The following is an 8,903-nucleotide window of genomic DNA, read 5'->3' on the forward strand; positions in this document are numbered from 1 at the left end:
TTTTGATGCTTCAAAACATGTGTTTAGAAAGCACAAACTTCAAAATGATGATTTGGAAGTACAATAAGTTTCATAATTGTGCTTTCATGATCGTGGCTTCGTAATAGAAACTTGCATTTTCAAGCCTCTTGTGTTAGTCCAAACACTCATTTTGATGCTTCAAAACATGCGTTTAGGAAGGGCAAGCTTGAAAATGATGATTTGGGAGTACGATAAGTTTTATAACTGTGCTTTCATGTACATGGCTTTGGAATTAAAACTTTCATTTTCAAGATTTTTGTGCATCCAAACACACATTTTGATGTTTCAAAACTTGTCTTTAGGAAGCACCAGCTTCAAAATGATCATTTGGGAGTATGATAAGTTTCATAATCGTGCTTTCATGCTCGTGGCTCCGAAATCAGAACTTGCATTTTCAAGCTTATTGTGCCTCCACATACCCATTTTGATGCTTCAAAACATAAGTTTAGGAAGAAAAACTTCAAAATAATGATTTGCGACTACGATAAGTTTCATAATCATGCTTTCAAGCTCATGGATTTAGAATCAGAATTTGCATTTTCAAGCTTGTTGTCCCCCAAAAAACACATTTTGATGCTTCAAAATGATGATTTGGGAGTATGATAAGTTTCATCATCGCGCTTACATGCTAGTGGCTTCAGAATCAGAACATACATTTGCAAGCTTGTTTGGCCTCCAAACACACATTTTGATGCTTTTATAACTTGCGTTTAGGAAGCACAAGTTCAAAGTGATGATTTGGAGTACGATAAGTTTCACAATCGCATTTTCATGTTCGTGGCTTCAAAATCCAAATATCCATTTTCAAACTTGTTGTTCCATGAAACACCCATTTTGATGCTTCAAAACTTGCATTTAGGAAGCACAAGCTTCAAAATTATGATCTAGCAGTACAACAATTTTCCCAATCACACTTTCATGCGCATGGTTTTGAAATCATAACTTTCATTTTCAAGCTTATTGTACCTCCAAACACATATTTTCATACTTCAAAAACTTGCATTTAGGAAGCACAAGCTTCAAAATGATACTTTACGAGTATGATAAGTTTCATAATCATGCTTTCATGTTCGTGGCTTTAGAATCATAACTTGCATTTTCAAGCTTTTCGTGCCTCCAAACACCCATTTTGACACTTCAAAACTCTTGTTTAAGAATCACAAGCTTCAAAATGATGATTTTGGAGTACGATAAGTTTCATAATCATGCTTTCATGCTCGTGGCTTCAAAATCAGAACTTGCATTTTCAATCTTGTTGTATCTCCAAACACTCATTTTGATGCTTTTACAACTCGCATTTAGGAAGCACAAGTTTCAAAATGATGATTCGAGATTATGATAACAATCTTGTTGTACCTCCAAACACCCATTTTGATACTTCAAAACTTGATTTTAAGAAGCACAAGTTCCAAAATGACTATGTGGGAGTAGGATTAGTTTCATAATCGCGCTTACATGTTTATATCTTCGTAATCAGAACATGCATTTTCAAGCTTTCATGCCTCTAAACACCCATTTTGATGCTTCAAAACTTACGTTAAGGAAGCACAAGCTTTAAAATGATGACTTGGGAGTACGATAAGTTTCATAATTGTGCTTTCATGCTCATGGCTTCAGAATCGAAACTTGCATTTTCAAGCTTTTCTTGCCTGTAAACACCCATTTTGATGCTTCAAAACTTATGTTAAGGAAGAACAAGCTTTAAAATGATGACTTGGGAGTACGATAAGTTTCATAATCGCGCTTTCATGCTCATGGTTTTGGAATCGAAACTTGCATTTTCAAACTTGTTGTACCTCCAAACACACATTTTGATTCTTCAAACCTTGAGTTTAGTAAGAAAAAGCTTCAAAATGATGATTTGGGAGAATGATAAGTTTCATAACCATGTTTCCATGCTCGTGGCTTTGAAAATAGAAATTGCACTTTCAAGCTTTTTGTACCTCCAAACACATATGTTAATGCTTAAGAACTTGCGTTGAGACATCGGAAGCTTCGAAATGATGATTTGGGTGTACGATAAGTTTCATAACCAAGCTTTCAGGCTCATGGCTTCAGAATTAGAGGTAGCACAAACTTCAAAATGATCATTTGGGAATAGGATAAGTTTCATAATCACGCTTTCATGTTCATGGCTTTGGAGTCAAAAGTTACATTTTCAATTGTTTTGTGCCTCCAAACACCCTTTTTGATGCTACAAAACATGCATTTAGAAAGCACAAACTTCAAAAAAATGATTTGGGAGTACAATAATTTTCATAATTGCACTTTCATGCTCATTGTGGCTTCTTAATAGAAACTTGCATTTTCAACCTTCTTGTCCCTCCAAACAACCATTTTAATGCTTCAAAACATGTGTTTAGGAAGGGAAAGCTTGAAAATTATGATTTGGGAATACGATAAGTTTTATAATTGCGCTTTCATGTGGCTTTGGAATCAAAACTTGCATTTTCAAGCTTGTTGTGCGTCCAAACACACATTTTGATGATTCAAAACTTGTGTTTAGGAAGCATCTGCTTCAAAATGATCATTTGGGAGTATGATAAGTTTCATAATCACGCTTTCATGCTTGTGGCTCCGAAATCAAAACTTGCATTTTCAAGCTTGTTGTGCCTCCACATACCCATTTTGATACTTAAAAAATTATAAGTTTAGTAAGAAAAACTTCAAAATGATGATTTGCGAGTACTCAAGTCTTCAGATTCAGAACTTGCATTTTCAAGCTTGTTGTACCTCCAAACACACATTTTGATGCTTCAAAATGATGATTTGGAAGTATGATAAGATTCATCATCACGCTTACATGCTAGTGGCTTCGGAATTAGAACATGCACTTTCAACGTCCATTTTTATGCTTCAAAACGTGCATTTAGGAAGCAAAAACTTCAAAATTTTGATTTGGTTGTACGATAAGTTTCATAATCATGCTTCAATGCTCATGGCTTTGGAATTATAACTTGCATTTTCAAGCTTGTTGTGCCTCCAAATACCCATTTTGATACTCCAAAACTTTCGTTTAGGAAGCACAAGCTTTAAATTGACGATTTGGGAGTACAATAAGTCTCATAATCGTGCTTTCATGCTTGTGGCTTTGGAATCAGAACTTCCATTTTCAAGCTTGTTGTTTTTAGGAAGCACATGTTTCGAAATGATGATTTGGGAGAATGATAAGTTTCACAACGACACTTTCATGCTCATGTCCTCAGAATCAGAACTTGCATTTTCAAGCTTCTTATGCCTCCAAAAACCCTTTTTGATGCTCTAAAACATGCTTTTAGGAAGCATAAATTTCAAAATGATGATTTGGGAGCATGATAAATTTCATAATCACACTTTCAAGCTCATCATGGCTTCAGAATAGAAACTTGCATTTTCAAGCTTTTTTTCCCTCCAAACACCCATATTGATGCTTCAAAAATACATTTAGGAAGCACAACATTGAAAATAATAATTTGGGAGTACAATAAGTTTTGTTAATCATGCCTTCATACTAATGGCTTCTGAATCAAAACTTGCATTTTCAAGCTATTTGTACCTCCAAACAAACATTTTGACGCTTCAAAACTTGCGTTTAGGAAAGAACAAACTTCAAAATCATGATTTCGGAGTACGATAAGTCTCATAATTGTCCTTTCATACTCGTGGCTTCTAAATCAAAACTTGCATTTTCAAATTTTTTGTGCCTCCAAACAACCATTTTGATGCTTCCAAATTTGCGTTTAGGAAGCATAAGCTTCAAAAAAATGATTTGGGAGTATGATAAGTTTCATAAATCGCACCTTGATGCTCACAGCTTCAAAATCAGATCTTGCATTTTCAAGCTTGTTACTCCAGACACCCATTTTGATGCTTCAAAACTTGTGATTAGTTAGCACAACCTTCAAAATGATGATTTAGGAGTACAATAAGTTTCATATTCATGCTTTCATACTTGTGGCTTTGAAATCAAAACTTGCCTTTTCAATCTTATTGTACCTCAAAACACCCATTTTGATACTTCAAAACTTGAGTTTAGAAAGAACAAGCTTCAAAATGATTATTTGGGAGTACGGTTAGTTTCATAATCGCACTTACATGTTTGTGGCTTTGTAATCAGAACATGCATTTTCAAGCTTTTCATGCCTCTAAACACCCATTTTGATGCTTCAAAACTTACGTTTAGGAAGCACAGGGTTCAAAATGATGATTTGGGTGTATGATAACTTTCATAAATGCGGTTTCATTCTTGTGGCCTTGGAATCGAAACTTGCAGTTTCAAGCTTGGTGTACCTCCAAACACACATTTTGATTCTTCAAACCTTGCATTTAGTAAGAAAAACCTTCAAAATGATGATTTGGGAATATGATAAGTTTCATAACCATGTTTCCATGCTCAAGGCTTTGAAATTAGAACTTGCATTTTCAAGCTTGGTGTACCTTCAAACATAAATGTTATTGCTTAAAAACATGGGTTTAGGAAGCGCAATCTTCAAAATGATGATTTTGGAGTACGATAAGTTTCATAACTGAGCTTTCATGCTCGTGGCTTCGGAATTAGAACTTGCATTTTCAAGCTTTTTGTGCTTCCAAACACACATTTTTATGTTTCAACACTTATGTTTAGGAAGCACAATCTTCAAAATAATGATTTGGGAGTAGGAAAAGCTTCATAATCGTGCTTTCATGCTCATGGCTTTGGAATCAAAAGTTCTTTTTGTGCCTCCAAACACCCTTTTTGATGCTTCAAAACATGCATTTAGAAAGCACAAACTTCAAAATGATGATTTGGGAGTACGATAAGTTTCATAATTGTGTTTTCATGCTCGTGGCTTCTTAATAGAAACTTGCATTTTCAAGTCTCTTGTCCCTCCAAACACCCATTTTGATGCTTCAAAACATGTGTTTAGGAATCTTTTTGTGCATCCAAACACACATATTGATGCTTCAAAACTTGTGTCTAGGAAGCACCAGCTTCAAAATGATCATTTGTGAGTATGATAAGTTTCATAATCATGCTTTCATGCTCATGGCTTCATAATCAAAACTTTCATTTTCAAGCTTGTTGTACTTGCAAACACACATTTTGATGCTTCAAAACTTGCGTTTAGGAAGCACAAGCTTCAAAACGACGATTTGGGAGTATGATAAGTTTCATCATCACGCTTATATACTAGTGGCTTCGAAATCAAAACATGCATTTTCAAGAGTGTTTTGCCTCCAAACACCCATTTTTATGCTTCAAACGTGCATTTAGGAACCACAAGCTTCAAAATGTTGATTTGGTAGTATGATAAATTTAATAATCATGCTTTCATGCTCATGGCTTCAGAATCATAACTTGCATTTTCAAGTTTGTTGTGCCTCCAAACACCCATTTTGACACTTCAAAACTTTTGTTTAGGAAGCACAAGCTTCAAAATGATGATTTGGGAGTACAATAAGTTTCATAATCGTGCTTTCATGCTCATGGCTTCAGAATCAGAACTTCCATTTTCAAGCTTGTTGTATCTCCAAACATGCATTTTGATGCTTTTACAACTTGTGTTTAGGGCTACAAGCTTCAAAATGATGATTTAGGAGTACGAGAAGTTTCACAATCGCACTTTCATGCTCGTGGCTTCAAAATTCAAACTTGCATTTTCAAACTTGTTGTCCCATGAAACACCCATTTTGATGCTTCAAAACTTGCGTTTAGGAAGAACAAGCTTCAAAATGATGATTTGGGAGTATAATAAGTTTCCCAATTGCACTTTCATGCTCATGGCTGCAAAATCATAACTTTCATTTTCAAGCTTATTTTACCTCCAAACACACATTTTCATACTTCAAAACTTGCGTTTAGGAAGCACAAGCTTCAAAATGATGATTTGGGAGTAAGATAAGTTTTATAATCGCGCTTTCATGCTCATGGATTTTGAATCAAAACTTGCATTTTCAAGTTGGTTGTGCCTCCAAAGACCCATTTTCATACTTCAAAACTTGCGTTTAGGAATCACAAGCTTCAAAATGATGATTTGGAAGTATGATAAGTTTCATAATCATGCTTTCACGCTTGTGGCTTTGGAATTAGAACTTGCATTTTCAAGCTTGTTGTGCCTCCAAACAACCATTTTGATGCTTCAAAATTTGCATTTAGGAAGCATAACCTTCAAAATGATGATTTGGGAGTACGATAAGTTTGATAAATTGCACTTTCATGCTTGTGGCTTCGGAATCAGAACTTGCATTTTTAAAATTGTTGTAACTCTTGACACCTATTTTGATGCTTTAAAACTTGTATTTAGTTAGCACAAGCTTCAAAATGATGATTCAGTAGTACAATAGGTTTCATAATCATGCTTTAATGCTCATGGCTTTGGAATTGAAGCTTGCATTTTCAAACTTTTTGTACAAAACTATAAAAAGGTGCAACACTGGGACTTCCTGTGAGGTTACCCATCCTAGTACTACTCTGGCCCAAGCGCGCTTAACTGTGGAGTTCTGATGGGATCCAATGCATGTTATGATTGCACTTGTTATGAGCTTGTCATAGTGTGTACTTAGCAAACCACAACCCATGTGCGAATCCACTCCGACCACCCAGCCGATGATGCGTCCAAACACACATTTTGATTTTTCAAACCTTGCATTTAGTAAGCAAAAGGTTCAGAATGATGATTTAGGAGTACGATAAGTTTCTTAACCACCATTTTCATACTTCAAAACTTGTGTTTAGGAACCACAAGCTATCATGCTTTAATACTTGTGGCTTCGAAATCAAAACTTGCATTTTCAATATTGTTGTACCTCCAAACACCCATTTTGATACTTCAAAACTTGAGTTTAGGAAGCACAAGCTTCAAAATGATGATTTGGAAGTATGATTAGTTTCATAATCAAGCTTACATGTTTGTGGATTCGTAATCAGAAGATGCATTATCAAACTTTTCATGTCTCTATGCACCCATTTTGATGCTTCAAAACTCACATTTAGGAAGCACAAGCTTCAAAATGATGACTTGGGGAGTATGATGAGTTTCATAACTGTGTTTCCATGCTCGTGCCTTTAAAATTAGAAATTCCATTTTCAAGCTTGTTTGACCTCCAAACACACATGTTAATGCTTAAAAACTTGCGTTTACGAAGCACAAACTTCAAAATGATGATTTGGGAGTAGGATAAGTTTCATAATTGAGTTTTCACGCTCGTGGCTTCGGAATTAGAACTAGCATTTTCAAGCTTGTTGTGCTTCCAAACACACATTTTGAAATTTCAAAACTTATGTTTAGGAAGCACAAGCTTCAAAATGATGATTTGGGATTAGGATAAGTTTCATAATCGCCTTTCATACTGTGGATTCGGAATCAAAAGTTACATTTTCAATCTTTTTGAGCCTCTAAACACCCTTTTTGATGCTTCAAAACATGTGTTTAGAAAGTTTGTTGGTATGATGATATCGAGAAGTTTGTTGGAGATTGATGATATAATTGATAAAGGATGATTACTATCTTAATAATATTATTTTGTCATTGATGTCAAGCAATTGATTTTCTGATTCAGTATGATGTCGTCATATCTTAAAGATTATGTTTTGATGAGTATAAAGATGTCAGTAAGTAACACATAAAGAATGTGAAAATGAAGGGGAGTAATAAGTTATTCAATGGGCAACTATTACCGAGTTAGACAGTGATGAGATTATGTTATTTTGATTGTTTTGATATCCTATACATGTGTATTCGAAGACTGAATAAGAAGGAGAAAAGATTTCATGTAATAGAATGAGTAAAGGTTTGATACTGTTCTATTTTACCGAGCAAGGAGCTAGTCGATAAAAACCAAGGTTATCAGTGTCGGTTAAAGAAGAAAGATTGTCTACCAAATAAAGTTCAGTATTTACTGAGTATCAACCGAGCAGTAACAGAATGCATTGGATGAATAAATGCATTATTAAATGAAGGATGCCAATGAGCTGGAGATTTATAGAAGATTGGAATGTCGTGCAAGAAGTTTGTTAAGGATCAACGGTAATGAAAATTCAAGAGTTGGATCTACAGCATAGATTGAACGGTCATAACCGAGCACAAGTACCAAGGAAGGTATACAAGTTTCAAGGCAAGATAAAACGTTTTCCAGTTCAAAGGATTCAATGAACCTCATCAAGTTTGAAGATCTGATGGCTAAGATTAATCATGGGAAATGTGATTAAGGAGATTAAGCGGTTAGGAATTTCTTATAAATAAGGAAAAGTTGATGAACAATGTATGCGGGCAAATAGAAGAGTAGTGATACTGCAGAGGTGATTACCGAGTACAGAAGATTGAAGATCTGATTGAAGAACAGAGTGAGAAGCCCAACAAGGAGGAAGATAAGTCTTATGACAAGATTATTTTGAGCACATAGAGTCTGCTTTAACATTTCAGATGTGAAGTTGCAGATATATTTTATTACTGTTATTTATTTTGTAAGTGACAGGAAATCTCTTAACCGAGCGGACCTAACAGTCTTATTTGTAAATCCTCTAGCAAGGTAACTGTTGGTATTTTGGTATGGTTTTGTCATTGATGTCAACACCTACTAAACACTTATCAACTCTGGCACTTTGGAGAATCAACAACATTCACCAGCAAGCAAGTGACTCATGCACAGTCATCGGTATCTGGTACACCGGACGGATATAATAATCACCGACACTTGGAATGATATGGAAAACACATGGTTATGTCGAAGACATCGTGTGGACACTTTGCCTTGGAATTTTGTTTATTGGCATATTAGCATTTGCATATTTGTTGTTACCGGCAAATAGGTCCAGGGTTACACCGACAGGTTTATCTTTTCTAGATCAGCACGACATGCTATGGAGATGATTAATTATTGTTGTAAATGCATTAAGCCGACATGTTGAATTGGTTATTGCATCG

General features: G+C 35.1%; 1 pseudogene; it reads right to left on the reverse strand.

Moving 5' to 3' along the window:
- Positions 1-6,402: 6,402 nt before the first annotated feature.
- On the reverse strand, positions 6,403-6,514 carry LOC131046066 (5S ribosomal RNA; annotated as a pseudogene).
- Positions 6,515-8,903: the final 2,389 nt, after the last annotated feature.

This window comes from Cryptomeria japonica, chromosome 3, assembly GCF_030272615.1.
Source record: "Cryptomeria japonica chromosome 3, Sugi_1.0, whole genome shotgun sequence".
NCBI classification, from domain to species: Eukaryota; Viridiplantae; Streptophyta; class Pinopsida; order Cupressales; family Cupressaceae; genus Cryptomeria; species Cryptomeria japonica.